This window comes from Pelodiscus sinensis, chromosome 1, assembly GCF_052426305.1.
Source record: "Pelodiscus sinensis isolate ZL-2025 chromosome 1, ASM5242630v1, whole genome shotgun sequence".
Taxonomy (NCBI): Eukaryota; Metazoa; Chordata; order Testudines; family Trionychidae; genus Pelodiscus; species Pelodiscus sinensis.
The window spans coordinates 230968060-230984453 of NC_143052.1; the positions used below are offsets into that span (position 1 = coordinate 230968060).

A 16394-nucleotide genomic window follows, 5' to 3' on the forward strand; every position below is an offset into this window, starting at 1 on the left:
AACAAAAAAAAGTGAACACATATAAAGTAGACAAATCAGATTTTAGAACAGAGGGGGGATGAGGGGAGGAGGTTAATGTCTATGAGGTAATGATATTAGAGGTGATAATTGGGGAAGCTATCTTTGTAATGGGTGAGATAATTAGCATCTTTGTTAAGCCCCATTCGTAAAGTGTCAAATTTAAGCATGAATGACAATTCAGAGGCTTCTCTTTGCAGTCTTGTGTTAGCCTCTTTGAAGTAGGATGCAGGTAGTAAGGTCATTGAGACAATGCCCAGGCTGGCTGAAATGGCAAGAAACTGTTTTTTCTTTGTGAGGCTGTCTGATGTCTGTTTTGTGTGCATTGATTCTTTGGCGAAGTGTCTGAGAAGTTTGTCCAGTATACATAGCAGACGGACATTGTTGGCACACGATGGCATAAATTATATTTCTGGATGAGCAGGAATATGTGTTCTTTATCTTATAACTGGAATGGTTAGGTTCAATGATGGTGTCAGCAGAGTAAATATGTGGACAAAGATAGCAACGGAGTTTGTTGCAAGGGAAAGTTCCAGGGTTGATATTAGTGTGGTATGTCCTGTGGTTGTTGGTAAGAATCATCCTGAGGTTAGGTGGTTGTCTATAGGAGACTATGGGTCTGTCTTCCAGAGCCGCTCAGACTGTAGTATCCCGTTCCAGTATAGATTGTAGTTTATTGATAATGTGCTGGATGGGTTTAAGTTGGGGGCTATAGGTGAAGACATGTGGTGTTCTATTGTTGGTTTTCTTGGGTCTGTCTTGAAGCAGATGGTTTCTGGGTATTCGTCTGGCTCTTTCAATTTGTTTTTTTATTTCTCTGGGTGGGTAATTGAGGTTTATAAATGCTTAGCAGAGATCCTGAAGTTTCTGGTCTCTGTCAGTGGGATTAGAGCAGATGAGGTTGTATTGGCCTAATTCTGCTTCCATTGAAGTTAACTTCCATGGATCTCAGAGGAAGCAGAGTTTAAATCAACGTTGAGCTTTAGAAAATCTGACCCTTAGTTTACTGTGTGTACCGACCCAGTTTCTTCAGTGATCTGTTATAGCAGGACTGTTATAACAACTGCAATGTCTTTTAACTCAGTAACCAAATGCTTTGGCTTTGTCAGCACACAGAAAGTGTTTGGCCTATATCCTTCAAGCTAACAACTCTTAGTAACACTGACATGTGCTCTCTTTAGCCTGTCTGGTCAAATAGGAATCTTGCCTGTAGCTAAAATATCACAGGTACAACATCAGCACATGAAAATAATCAATCTGAAGTTACATAAGGTTCCCTTTTCTATAGAGAACTATTCTTGCCTGATAATCCCAAATGAGTCAGATGAGGGATTTACTGAAACTTGGCTCATTGGGCTTTGTCTGCCTCAGTTCGTTTTCTCATTAATTAAGACAAGAGTCCCAATTTACAGTAACTAGTAACTACTTATTAAATGCAACTTTCATAGGCTCTGTAGCCTCTAGGTGTGACCAGAGCTTCCTCCCTTGTTCTTCACAGCATCTGATAACACACTGTCCTAATAGGTAGAGGCTAGAATAATGCTCTCATTTAGCTGCCCGTTACAAGTGTGGGATCCAGCAAGGTCAGCAACATCTTCCATCTTCATCATCTGACTGAGTTTAAACTCTTGAGGTTCTATGGTATAATCCTTCCCTTCCAACTCTGACTGGTTCAGTTCTGAGGCTGATGACACATACAGAATCATCCTTAATGGTGGGCTCTATTCAGCCTCAAGCAGCCACCAAGTGGGCTTATTAACTAGTACTATCCCTCTTCTGGATGTTCTGAGCACTTGTACTACTTTCTGTGCACTTACAGTAACACAGAGGATTATAGATAATCCTGTGTTCTTTGCACTGTTGCTCTCTTTTCATCTGGACTTTAAAAAATTGTGGCAGGAGGAGAGTTAAATATGCAGTCTCCAAACACATACATTTCTCCTCCTAATAGCGAGAGACTATGTCATTTTATGGTTAACTTTTTACCATTGTTTTTTTCCTCTCTCAAATTTTATTTGCACAATATTTTATTTTGTCAACAGAAGAATAATGTATCAGGGAGAGAAGAGAGTTAAGCAAAAAAGTCATTCAACAAATCTGACTGATTGAAATGACACCAATTCCATTTTCCATTCCCCTTCAGCATACATAATAGATTTAACTGAAGGTGTGGCTAAAAGCTCACAGCTAAATAACGGAAACTGTAAGCTTTTTAGCCTTGATTTTTGTTAAAATCACCGAGTGTGATGATTCTGAAATCTTTACATTCTTTCATATGATTCCACTAGCTGATGGCAACTTCCAGTGCCTGAAATGTTGATGGCCTGTTTACTGCAGCTGTGAGAATCATTAAAATTGCCTGTCTAATTATAGGAAGATAAATGGAAAAGGTTTATGGTTTGTCCCCAGATTTTTTTTTGGCTTGTTGTTTCATGAGATATTGGTCATCCAATTCAGGCTGCAAAAAATTCGTGTGACTTAAGGCATTACTTGCACAACAAGAATATAAAACAGTTTGTAGTTGAAGTGATCAATTGATGAACAATCCAAGATCATCTTATTCATTCAAATAATCTAAAAATAACAAATACACTTTCAGAAATCATTTTGACTTATAAAGATTCTCAAAAGGATCTGTAAACAGAAAAAAGGCCAAATTCATTAGATAATGTTTTCAAAATAAATAATTCAACTTGATTCCTAATCTATATTGAGAAATTGTTTGCAATGTGAAAAGATACCTCAACTGATGTTAACTGATTTATTTAAACTTGATATTTCTTTCTATGAAATGAAAAAAGTTTAGTAATTTTAATTTCTCAGGATGATGCACGAACATTTCAGCTCTGTAAACATGACCAATGTGTATGTGAAACTCTTCTTTCAATCCTGTAATATTACTTATTTTCACCTTCTATTTATGTTAAACAACTTGTCTAATAATATCTTGTGTTTTAAATCAATGCATTAGGAAGTGACAAAACTGCTCCCTTCTATTCATTTCCCTTCAGGCAAAGATTTCAGAGCTAACAATTTAGTACATTTTGAGTAGAAAGGAATATAAGGCTGAATGTCATAGATCAGTGATTCTCTACCGTGGGGTTGTTCAGCTATTTCCTAGGGTTGTACAATTTTCTACAGAATCTAGGTTTCATTTAACAGTATTCTTTTCAGTTCATAAAGATAATCTTCCATAGATGTAGCAATAATTGGGTTTACTGAATGTAAGAAGCAGTATGTAATTTGCACAAATGCGTATGGATCATCCATATTTATAAGAATATATTTCATATTTCAGAATGTATATTAATACTAAAATATGTAAGCCATATCCCTGATCTTGCAAATCTTTACTTATATATGCAGTCTTTACTCACTCAATGATGACCATACTGGAAAATAGAGTTAATGTGTAATGCTTTGAAAAAAGGGAAATCATTGATCAAATCTTAAAATACATACAGTACTTTCCCACACTTATAGGGCAGATTTTTAATGTATTTTTATGTTTTGCACATCCATCTAAATTGTTACGATTTTATAGCATTTTTCATTTACTTTTAAACATATGTAATATTTCAGTTTACAGTTTGTATAGATGTGCTCAAGTAACTCTAAGCAGCATTACATTCATATTACCAACTACAGAACATGTAAGTGTTGATATTACTTTTCCTGTTAGTTGTGACTCCTGCAGGAGAGGCTTTGTAAACCCTGACAGACTTTTTCTCTGCCCACCTATGTCTCATATTCTTGCTTCATCCACATACTTCTCTCTTCTTCAGCATGTAAAAAGGAGTTATGCTGGTTTTACACATCTACCAAATGCCATATCAGTGCAAGTATCAGAGGGGTAGCCGTGTTAGTCTGGATCTGCAAAAGCGACAAGGAGTCCTGTGGCTCCTTATAGACTAACAGATGTATTGGAGCATAAGCATCCGTGGGCAAAGACCACGAAGTGCTACAAGACTCCTTGTTGCTATATTAGTGCAAGTTACACTTTGTCACTTTTGTTGTTGTTGCTAATCTACCCTCAACAACTGTGCAAGTTGCTACATAAATAATTAAAGGGCAGTGAATTTGCTGCAATTTGTTTTGCACAACAGAAGTGGACATTATTGAAATGTCCACTGTTGGGGATTCCAAAGTGTGGGAAGAATCCCCAGTAGGCATGAAGCCTAGAGGAATTGGTTCTTACACCATTCTTTCTCCATCTCAGATCTGGTGTAAGGAGACTATCAGGATTGGGGAGGGTACTATGACTTGAATATGCTATGCCATCCCCAGCTGTGAACAACACTCTGGAAGAGACATTACCAGTAAGCGTTGGTTATAATGGCCTTCCAGGCTAGGACAAAGCCAAGCAATCCGATGTTATAACTGTGGCCCTGAGGCTCTCCATGCTCTGCTTTCCACTGCACTCAGCAGAACTCAGCCACAGCAGAGAATCTATGCCTTCTATTGCTATCCCATTGGCTCTCATTCTGCCTTGAGTAACAACACTCTATGCAATTGCACTGAAGTATAGCAAATTTCCATACCACTGAAGCCATGAAGTAAAGTGCATTTTTGAGGTAAATCATTTGCAGGAAAGTGTCATAAACATAATACTTAAGAAAAAAAACTCCAAATTTTCAGCAATAGCACTGTGCACTGATTGGGGAAAAAAAAGTCAGGTTACTTTTGGGTTTCTACACACATTAGGTTCTGATTGAAGTTTGGTCCCACTTTTTCAGATTAATTAATGGATCAAGTCCCTGTTAGAAATTCAGTGTATAATGTATCTGTGAATAAAGGATGCCCTAGATTTCAACTGGGAAATCAATACTCTCGAATGGGGCGGGAGGGAGGCGGGACTCTTTTGGGTTAGGGGCTGCTGACCCACAGAAAAATCAGTTGAGGGCCACACACAAGTGAGAAGCAAAAACAAATACCAACCAACCAATCAACCAACCAAAAAAAAAACCCCTCACTGATGTGGCTCCTGAATGAGAAGGAGAAAAGACTCTCTCCACAGTCCCCTTGAACAGCAGAGCCTAAGGGGGTCCCAGCCTAGTAGATTTGGTGCACTCCAGCCCCACAGGGGAGCAGTGTGGGGGCTGGAGCACCAGTGCAAGCTCCCCAATGCTGGGGGGGCCTTAGCCTTGGGGGCTGGATCCAGGTAAGCCAGGGGCCTCATCCAGCTCTAAGGCCTTAGGCTCCTCACCCCTGCTCTAGAATAACGTACCCTGGCTTCTAAATAATTTATTTTTACCTCCCTCAAAGACAAGGCAATTCCCTTCTGAATTCTGGAAGATTTGTTCAGTTCACAAAAGCAGCGTGCTAGTCTACCTAAAAACTTGATAAAGTGTATGGTATTAATTGTAAAGGGGACTTGATTGGGGTTAATTTCATCTGCGGAAATCACGGAACTAAGAGTGCCAAAACAACCTTCTGGGGTGTGGTGTGGTTGGAAAGCTTCAATCTTTCCTTTGTATTACAGAGGTGTGTGCAGCTCTATAGCCTGGGCCACTTGTCACTGTGGCAAGTCATCATACAATGATGCCAGAATTGTGTGTCATTTTGGATTCCTGAAGGGCAAAATCTGACAAAAGGCATGCTGGGCATGGAGTGGGCAAGGCTGCCATTTTGAGAGGGGGTGGGGTCAGCAGCTGTGCACTCCAGGACGCGGTTTGCTTTTCATCCCATTCCCAGCTAAGGGAGTGAGGGAAAAGTGCTTGCAATCCATGAATGCTTATCACATCTGGCTGATGAAGGGAGCTCACCAGCCAGGTGTGAGCAGAATTCATGTACAGGCAGTCCCCGACTTACGCGGATCTGACTTACGTCGGATCCGCACTTACGAACGGGGCTTTCTCGCCCCGGAGGTCGAGGTAGTGGATTGCTACCTGCGAGCTCCGGGGCAAGAGAGCCCCGTTCGTAAGCTGCTCCGGTGCCCCTGGTCTGCTGGAGACTGTCTCCAGCAGACCAGGGGCACCGGGCGGGTTCCCGCACTTCTGAGGCTTTGCCAGAGCAAAGCCTCAGAAGCGCGGGAACCGCCGCTGCTGCCACTTGAGACCCGGTGCCTGTGGTCTGCTGGGGACGGTCCCCAGCAGACCACAGGCACCGGGACTGAAGCCGCAGCCGCGGGGGGGGGGGGGTCCCGCGCCTCTGAGACTTTGCCAGAGCAAAGCCTCAGAGGTGCGGCACCCCGCTGCCGCTGCTGCTCTGCTCCCCGTGTCCCTGGTCTGCTGGGGGGGGGGTGCGGATAGTGTGCCCCCCCAGCAGACCAGGCTTTTGTTTTGGACCCTGGAGCAGAGCAGCTGGGGCGCTGCGGATTGGTCCTGCAGCACCCGCTCTGGGCACTACTGGACCAACCCGGCAGCACCCCAGCTGCTCTGCCCCAGGTCCTGATTCAGCCGCTGCTGGTCAGTTTCAGCAGTGGCTGAATCAGGACGCCTGGGGCAGAGCAGCTGGGGTACTGCTGGGTTGGTCCAGTAGCACCGAGAAGCGGTGCTACTGGAGCAACCCAGCAGCACTCCAGCTGCTCTGCCCCAGGTGTCCCCAAGTCAGCCGCTGCTGAAACTGACCAGCGCTGACTACAGGAAGCTCGAGGCAGAGTTGCTCTGCCCCAGGCTTCCTGGAATCAGCGCTCATCAGTTTCAGCAGCAGCTGACTTGGGGAAGCTTGGGGTTCTTAAGTTGAATCTGTATGTAAGTCAGAACTGGCGGTCAGTTTCAGCAGCGGCTGAATCTGGATACCAGTTCCGATTTACATACAGATTCAACTTAAGAACAAACCTACAGTCCCTATCTTGAACGTAACCCGGGGACTGCCTGTACTTTCCCCTCATTCCCTTAGCATCTGGGGAATGGGAAGAAAAGCAAGCAGTGTCCCAGAGTGTATGGCTGCTGGCCCCCCCCCACCCTCCCGAAATGATGCCCTTGGGCGTGGGGATGGGGCTATGCCCCCTCATGTCCAAGTCTCCAGGCAGCAGGGATGGGATATTGGATCCCCAGAACATATGTCTTCCCTCTCATGCTGTGGGTGGTGTCTCTCTCACTGCTGTGTAGTAACCAGGACCGGCTCATTGAATGCACCCATTGAATCCGGAGGTTACACCTGTCATTGATGTTAAAGTACCCTTGAATAGCGAGTGGAATTTAGAGCTGAGGTAGCTTCAGATACTCTGCGATAAATGGTTTTGGAAATTTACAGCATTTTTAATTAATGTCAAGCGCCATATTTATGTTCAGAAAGAGAAAATAGAATGAATGAGTTGGGAGAGGGCAATTGATTTCTTATGGTGAAATATATACAGACAGGTATTGCCGTCAAGAATCAGGCCAGTGGTCAGAAAACTGTCAGTGAGAGTGGCTGATATTAGCTATACTAATTGTGCAGAATTCTTCCCCTCACTGATATTATCTTGTGGCAGTGGGTTCCTCGGGCATACTGTGCATTGTTTTGAAATTATTTGCTTATACACAAAATCTCATTAATTGGAGCCGTCAGGTGTGCAGGCTGGCCATGTCACTTCCCACTTTGGTGCTGTTAGGCCTGCGGTCCCACTTTGCTGGCACCCTGCAAGAACTGCAGGCCAACGTGGCACTGTATTTCAGCAGTGATAGAAATGTAGCCGTGTTAGTCTGGGGTAGTTGAAGCAAAATGCAGGACAATGTAGCACTTTAAAGACTAACAAGATGGTTTATTAGATGATGAGCTTTCATGGGCCAGACCCACTTCCTCAGATCAAATAGTGGAAGAAAGTAGTCACAACCATATATACCAAAGGATACAATTAAAAAAATGAACAAATATGAAAAGGACAAATCACATTGCAGAACAGAAGGGGGATGGGGGGGGCGGGGGGGGGGGGGGAGGGGGAGGAAGGAAGGTAAGTGTCTGTGAATTGATGATATTAAAGGTAGGGAGAGTGGGATGTTTGTGAGTTTGTATTTCAGCAGGCACTGGCTGTTGCCCAGCTCAGAACTGGCCATGTTCTATTACTGAAGGCACCAGTTTGGCTACCGAAAGCCACTGGTTGGTGATAGAGCCATGTACATTGGTGAGCACTGGAAGATTCAGATTAAGGATGGCAACACTCAACCCCTCCTCCAGCAAACACTTGTGGGGGAGTGGGTGTGAAGAACTGGTGCTGCAGATAATATGGGGTAAAGGGAGTCACAGGGTGTGGATTTCTCAGTGTCTGTGTTCACCCTGTGGGTAAGGTAGGGGATGATTGCTGCCATCCTCAGAGGAAGGCTGTGCTGGGCACACTTTGTAAGAGGTACTATGTGGTGCTGCATGTGAGGGGCAGCTGCAGGATTTATGGGGACACATTGGAATCAGATTATTAGGATTTTCAGATAATGGAAACTGGGTGACTGGGCATGTACTGTAGAAGGTTTAAAGTTTCTTCTTTTGTGGTGATGTCTTCACTAAAAAAGGGTTTTTCATTGAGATGCCTAACTCAATGTAAAATCCTAAGGGAAACAAGGCACTATAATTTTTAACTTCAGTGTAGCTAGCTCAGGTCAGTCCTGAGGGATATGGGTCTCTAAATGTAGGTAGTCAAGGTTAACTCTGAGGTTGGAAAGTACCACTGTGATTCTAGTCTGATGTTCTGTGTAATACAAGCCCCAACAATTCCTTTTATCAAATCTTTTTGTTTTAAAAATTACCAGTGATAGAGAATTCACCGCCACCCTAGGTAAGTTTGTTCCAATGATTAATTACCTTCATTGTTAAAATTTACATCATATCTCCAGTCTGAATTTGTCCAGCTTCAACTTCCAGCCACTGTATCTTGTTATATATTTTTATGCTAAAATTAAGAGCCCATTATCAAATAATTTTTCCCTGGATAGGTGCCTATTGACTGTAATAAAATCATCCCTTAACCTTCTCTTTGTGAAGCTACATAGATTGATCAAAGAATTAGAAAACCTGCCATATAGACTCAAGGAGCTCATTCTTGTGGGGGCTCTTCTCTGAGCCGTTTTGAGTATTGAATCCCACACTGGGATTTGTCTGCCTTGGATAGTTGGAACTCTTTGTGGTGAAGCTTTGAGGTAAAAACTATAGTGCCTTTTCTCCAATATGATTGGAGATAACTGACTATTCCAATGTTTAAAAAAAAAAATTAACACCATAATTCCCCCTCCCCCTCTCCCCAGTAAAGCCACAGCCTCAGTTTCCATTGACTGTGCCCACTTTCTTGCATTGTGAGAGAGTATTGTTGAAAAGTAAATAGTAGTGAATGGCTGAAAACTGCATATTTGGAGTGTTAAAGTAAATGGCAGATTTCCACTGGTTGCATTAGCGTGTGAGAAACATCTTTTGGTAAATTCAGGATGTCATGAAAGATCTCAGTTCAGAAGTAATTCTAACCAAATATATTTTTACAAATGTCATTTTGACAATTTAAAATTTATGTACAACAAATAGCACAGATGTGCTAAGATTTTTTTCATAATCATAACAACTACAGCGCTGATCTGTAAAATTATTTTAGAAGTTCAAATACTTGTTTTAATCACCTTATTTTATGGGCTGACCTAGGGGGCAGGGGAGTCCATTACTTCAGCTGAAATGGGTATGTGGGTGCAATTACCCTAACCCTGGAACCTGTTGACATTGAAATGAGGAGTATCCTTGCCAGACCACATGAGGGCCGTGGGCCTTAAGATTTGCTGGCATTGACAAATGGGAGGTGCCGCTAACTTGACACAAACCCAGGCACTGGATATCACTAAGCTTCGGATTGCCAGAAGCTGGGACTGGACAACAGGGAATGGGATCCCTCATATAGCCCTGTTCTATTCATTCCCTTTCATGTACCTGGCACTGGCCACTGTTGGAAGACAAGATGCTAGTCTAGATAGACCATTGGTCTAACCCAGTTTAGCTGTTCTTATGTTCTGGTGTTATTTTGAAAGATATTTAAGAGCCAAGATATTAAATGATCACAACTATTTAAAGAGAAGTCATAAACAGCTTTTCTATTTTAGATTGTTGAGAACTTCCTCTGAGGCCTTGTATATGTGGGAACATTCAGGAAAGGGAATCAATTGAAGACTATGCATACATTAAAGCATGCTAAATTGTCACATGGATGCTTTCATTCAACTGTAAAGTGGCGAACTAATAATGACAGTGTTTCAATAGTTTTATGGAAAACAGTTCTATCGAGTAGCGAGGCAATTTGTTATTAATTTTTTAACCTGACATTTTTGGGTAGTCACAGCAAATGAATGGTCTAACTATTATTTGTAGCTTTAAAGAGCTCTCAAATTTATATTAAAATGCCATTATATGTTGTAATTCCTTGTTAGTTGTATTATGTTCCCATTAGGGCTCTTTGAAAATGTTACACTGAAACTTATTTTGATGGAAAATTGGGATTTTGACTGATGCAGGATTTTTTTAAAAAGTGTTAAGCTTTGATGGAAAAACTCCCTTTAATTTCAATGGGATGAGGATATGGTCCTCTCCCTCTACACCTCACTGCAGACCTTCTGCCTAAATGCTTTCCCTGCTATCCGCCAGACTTCTTACTTCAGATTTAAAGAAACAGTACACGTTTGGATGCATGAGGCATGGGACTGATAGAGGAAAAAAAAACCCTTCATTTTAGGTCACTGTTGTCTTTCATAAGTACTAAATTTTCTTGAGTATTTTTTTGAAAGTGAGTATAAAGTATATTTTCTGTGAAAGATCAGAGCAGTATGATCTAACTACAGCTCATAAGCTTTTTATCAGTAGTGCAGCGTAAAAAATCCTAAGTGGAAAGCTACACTTTCCTATATCCTAATCAAAATCTGTCCAGTGAATAACAACAAACACATATATTTTGCAATTTTTTTTATTATTGAATAGTTTCTGCTTCATAGTTTGCTGGAATAAAGGGCTGCACAGTGGACAGTCTATTTGCAATGTGTTTTGTACCTGAAAAGTCATTCTTTAGCCTCTAGGAAATGATATTACTTGCATCTCTTGGAAACTTATCAGGACGAATAAGCTGAGTGATGACTCCATTTTTACAGGAAAGCTGTCTTGACTTCCTGCATAAATTGAGATACTATCTCCCCAAGGCGATCGCCAAGTCCCTGTACTTCTGAGTATGTGAATGATATGTGATGGAGACATTAGCCAATACAATTTCCCGTGTGGGGTGTTGAACAATGAGAGTGATGCCTTGATGAGGAAGCTGGTGGACAGCTGAGGACTTCAGTAATTTGTCCCTAAACTCTGTTTATGAGTCTAACTCTTCTCATGGCTGACAACTTTGCTTCGGAAACTTCAGCTGAGCCTGAACTAGGAGATCAGATTGCCTCATCCAACTATCAAACACTAAGAGTCAGAAAGGCCCTAAACATTTGTAATACTTCCACACTGTCATCCTGAAGGGTCACAGTCTAGTTGTGAGCTGGCAGAAGAATCCATTCTGAATCAACAAAATAGATTTTTATTTTCATTCTTAAATATAATCAGGTACAGATAAATGTTTCTATTCAATGAATATATTGCGCTGTTAGTTGTGTGGCATGCTGGCGGTGTTAAAACATTAAACTTTCAAATCAAAGGAAAAACTAAAAACAAAACATTTCCCTTTCTTCTTCCTCTTATAATATAAACAAACAGAAGGACCCTGATATGTTGGCAATCTATTACTCCCTTCTCAGCAGAACCTTTCTAATAAAATTAGCAGCAAATGAGATTTTTTCTAATCAATATTATATTCCCTTAGAAATAATTTTCAGTTCCATCTCATAATATTTAAACACAGCTAACCTATTTGTCACTGATATAAGGGTAAATGCAGTCAATTACATTAAACCTCTGTCATAAGCTTTTTGTTGAATATGTTTCTCTTTAATGGCCAAGCATGATTCAATCTGTGAAACAAGTTTTTCAGACATAGTAATTAAATAATTCTCAACTAGATTTGTGAGTAAAAAAAACCCCATTCCTTTTATAAGGACATATTTATATATAAGAGTCTTATATATAAATACATTAAAAGCAAGAGGAAGACCAAGGACAGGGTAGGCCCACTGCTTAGCGAGGAGGGAGAAGCAGTAACAGGGAACTTGGAAATGGCGGAGATGCTCAATGACTTCTTTGTTTCGGTCTTCACCGAGAAGTCTGGAGGTGTGCCTAACGTAGTGAATACAAGCAGAGAGAGGGTAAGTTTAGAAGATAGGATACACAAAGAACAAGTTAAAAATCACTTAGGAAAGTTAGATGTCAGCAAGTCACCAGGTCCTGATGAAATGCATCCCAGGATACTCAAGGAGCTGATAGAGGAGGTATCTGAGCCTTTAGCTATGATCTTTGAAAAATCATGGCAGACAGGGGAGATTCCAGAAGACTGGAAAAGGGCAAATATTGTGCCCATCTATAAAAAGGGGAATAAGAACAACCCAGGAAATTATAGACCGGTCAGTTTAACGTCTGTCCCAGGGAAGATAATGGAGCAGGTAATTAAGGAAATCGTATGCAAACACTTGGAAAGTAATAAAGTGATAGGGAATAGCCAGCATGGGTTTGTGAAGAACAAGTCATGTCAAACTAATCTGATAGCTTTCTTTGATAAGATAACGAGCCTTGTGGATAAGGGAGAAGCGGTGGATGTCATATACCTAGACTTTAGTAAGGCATTTGATACGGTCTCGCATGATATTCTTATTGATAAACTAGGCAAATATAACTTAGATAGGGCCACGATAAGGTGGGTGCATAATTGGCTGGATAACCGTAGTCAGAGAGTTGTTGTTAACGGTTCTAAATCCTGCTGGAAAGGGATAACAAGTGGAGTTCCTCAAGGGTCTGTTTTGGGACCCGTACTGTTCAATATCTTCATCAATGATGTAGATATTGGGATAGAGAGTACTCTTATTAAGTTTGCAGATGATACCAAACTGGGTGGGGTTGCAACTTCTTTGGAGGATAGGGACATAATTCAAAATGACCTTAGCAAGTTAGAGAAATGGTCAGAGGTAAACAGGATGAGGTTTAATAAAGAGAAATGCAAAGTGCTCCACTTAGGAAGGAACAATCAGTTCCATACATACAAGATGGGAAGCGACTGTCTAGGAAGGAGCATGGCAGAAAGGGATCTAGGGGTCATAGTGGACCACAAGTTGAATATGAGTCAACAGTGTGATGCTGTTGCAAAAAAAGCAAATATGATTCTAGGTTGTATCAACAGGTGTGTTGTAAGCAAAACTCGTGAAGTCATTCTGCCGCTCTACTCTGCACTAGTTAGACCTCAGCTGGAGTACTGTGTCCAGTTCTGGGCGCCACATTTCAAGAAAGATGTGGAGAAATTGGAAAGGGTACAGAGAAGAGCGACAAGAATGATTAAAGGTCTAGAGAACATGACCTATGAAGCCAGGCTTCATGAACTGGGCTTGTTTAGTTTGGAAAAAAGAAGATTAAGGGGGGACATGATAGCAGTTTTCAAATATCTAAAAGGGTGTCACAAGGAGGAAGGCGAAAATTTGTTCCTCTTGGTTTCTGAGGACAGGACAAGGAGTAATGGGCTTAAAGTGCAGCAGGGGAGGTTTAGATTGGACATTAGGAAAAAATTCCTAACTGTCAGGGTGGTCAAATATTGGAATAAATTGCCAAGGGAGGTGGTGGAATCTCCCTCTCTGGAGATATTTAAGAACAGGTTAGATAGACATCTGTCAGGGATGGTGTAGACGGAGCTTGATCCTGCCTTGAGGGCGGGGGGCTGGACTCGATGACCTCTCGAGGTCCCTTCCAGTCCTATTATTCTATGATTCTATGATTTTGTATTAATATTTCCTCTTTAAATATTTATTCAGTGCAATAAAGCCATTAGACACATGGTGACTCTTTCTTTCAATGAGTGCATTTCTAATGTAATCTTATTGCAGTATTCCAAGAACATTTGTGGAGTTATGGGTTAGAGCTTCAAAAAAGATGCAGGGATCCTATTTTACAGCTCTGCTACTGATCTGTTTTGAGATTTGGGATCCGACACTTAACATATATATATCTGCTTATCTGCAAATTGGATAGAATCACACTATTCATATGTCTAAAGTCAGTAGAAGTGCTTTGAGACCCTTAGATAAAAGATACTTTGAAAGTTCAATATATTACAAAATAGTTTGTTATGGGTTGGGCTAAATATCATTATGGGTCAGGTATGGCTGTGGCTGCTGCTTTCCATTCAAAATTATTGTAAAGAAGTTGTTATACTCAAGTAGCTCGAGCAAAGGCAGCAGCACCTGAAACCAGGCACATAGAATCACTGATTAGAGGCTGATTCATGTGACCTGAGTATTTTAAAATGCCAGGGCTTGGGACTCTGGGTAGTGAGGATGTATGCATGAGAGGGGAGGAAGTCAGATTAGGTGAGACAGAGGACAGGAATGGTGTATGACCCTGGAAGAAGCTAGAGAGAGGGCTACTGTGGTAGATGCTGGCTAAAGGCTTGGGGCTGTAAGCAAAGAAGTTATCCAGTATTTTTTTGTTCCTCCTGCACTGGGAGAAGCAGTACTTTTTATATGCTTTATAAATAAAGCTGAATTAAAAAAAAAAACTTGAACTTGCTGAAGAATAACATGCAGAGATGGACACGTAGATCTGTCCCTGCAATACTTCCATTGTGAGAATGCGATACCCATCGCCTTCCTCCCCCAGTTCTGCTATCCCTGCCCCAATGAAATGGGAAAGCAGGGAAAAAGAAGGTTGCAGTAATAGGAGATAATTGATTCATGAATGCACCTGTTAGCCATAAGGAATGACAGGAGGATATGGTAACTGAGATTATATGAGCAGATAGGGGTAAGGAACAGAGGGAAGAGAAGTGAAGAGCAGATTTAGGCCAAAGCCTTGTAGGACACTGCCAGAGAGGGAATGAGAAGTAACTACCAGAGGAGATACTGAAAGTGATCTGAAGCCAGCTCTACACTATGTGACAAAGTCAACCTACGGGTATGTCTACACTACCACCCTAGTTCGAACTAGGGTGGTAATGTAGGCAACCGGAGTTGCAAATGAAGCCCGGGATTTGAATTTCCCGGGCTTCATTTGCATCTCGCCGGGCGCCGCCATTTTTAAATGTCCACTAGTGCGGACTCCGTGCCGTGTGGCTACACGTGGCATGGACTAGGTAGTTCGGACTAGGCTTCCTAAACGAGGAGTAACAGTAGTTCGGAATAGGAAGCCTAGTCCGAACTACCTAGTCCATGCCACGTGGCACAGAGTCCGCACTAGCGGACATTTAAAAATGGCCGCGCCCGGCGAGATGCAAATGAAGCCCGGGAAATTCAAATCCTGGGCTTCATTTGCAACTCCGGTTGCCTACATTACCACCCTAGTTCGAACTAGGGTGGTAGTATAGACATACCCTACGATACACAACTCCAGGAACAAGACTAGTCAAGCTGGGTTTGACATACCTTAAGTTGAATTTTTGTGGCAACCCTATTGCAGAAGGTTGATGGGAGAAACTCTCCCGTTGATTTCCCTTACTTCCCATGACCCTATGGAGTACCAGAGTTCATAGGGGCACAATCAGTGGTCAATATAGTGGGTCCTAGACCCATTAAATCGAACATTGGGAGATTGATCTGTGGAGCATCAGTCTCAGGTTAAGTGTAGACCTGTCATAAGGGGGAAAAGGAAAAGTAGAAGTGTACAGAACTGCAGAAGTGAAGTAAGAGGGAAGGGGGGGGGAGGTGCTGCAACAGGGATTTACAGAAAAATCAAAGATAATGAGGATGGAGAAGAGCCCTTGAGGTTGTGCCAAGCAGGGATCTATATACATACTGCTGAGAACAGATTCAAAAGAGTGAAGATAACAAAATGATTTGGAGGAGATCCAGTGGGCAATTAGAGGGGAAGATGTCAGGCCAGCTGTTGTATATGAGTCATTCAAAGAGCGAAGGAGTGGAAGATAGAGTTGGTTGGAATGTTTTCATCAAAATATGCTGTTTTGCTGAAGCTAGAATAGTTTATAGGGACACAGCTGTTTCCGTGAAACTTCTGATTGGAAAAATTTTGGATGAAAATGAATGTATGTGTTTGTGTTTTATGGTTGAATGGTTAGATTCCTGGCCTGACCTAGGATTGAGTCTCTGATTTGGGGTGAACAACTCTGCTCTGAATCAGGCAGAAGAGGGACTTATACCTAAATTTCATGCATCCCAGGATAATATCACCTACCCACTGTCAGCTATGTTTTTGTTCCACTACAAAACAAATTTCAAACATTGCAGTGAAATGGAATTTTCCTCCTCCTGTCAGCTATAGTGGAGAATGGGATGGGGAATGGGGTAGTAAATTGCAAAAGCAGAAATAAGTCAAGGGTGTTTTATTTGCTTTAAGAATAAGGCTATGTCTACACTATAAGA

General features: G+C 41.7%; 1 protein-coding gene across 1 annotated transcript in view; it reads left to right on the plus strand.

Annotated features, from left to right (window-relative positions):
• Positions 1–16394, plus strand: part of OCA2 (OCA2 melanosomal transmembrane protein) — a 367587-nt gene that overhangs the window by 144368 nt on the left and 206825 nt on the right. The window lies entirely within an intron of this gene.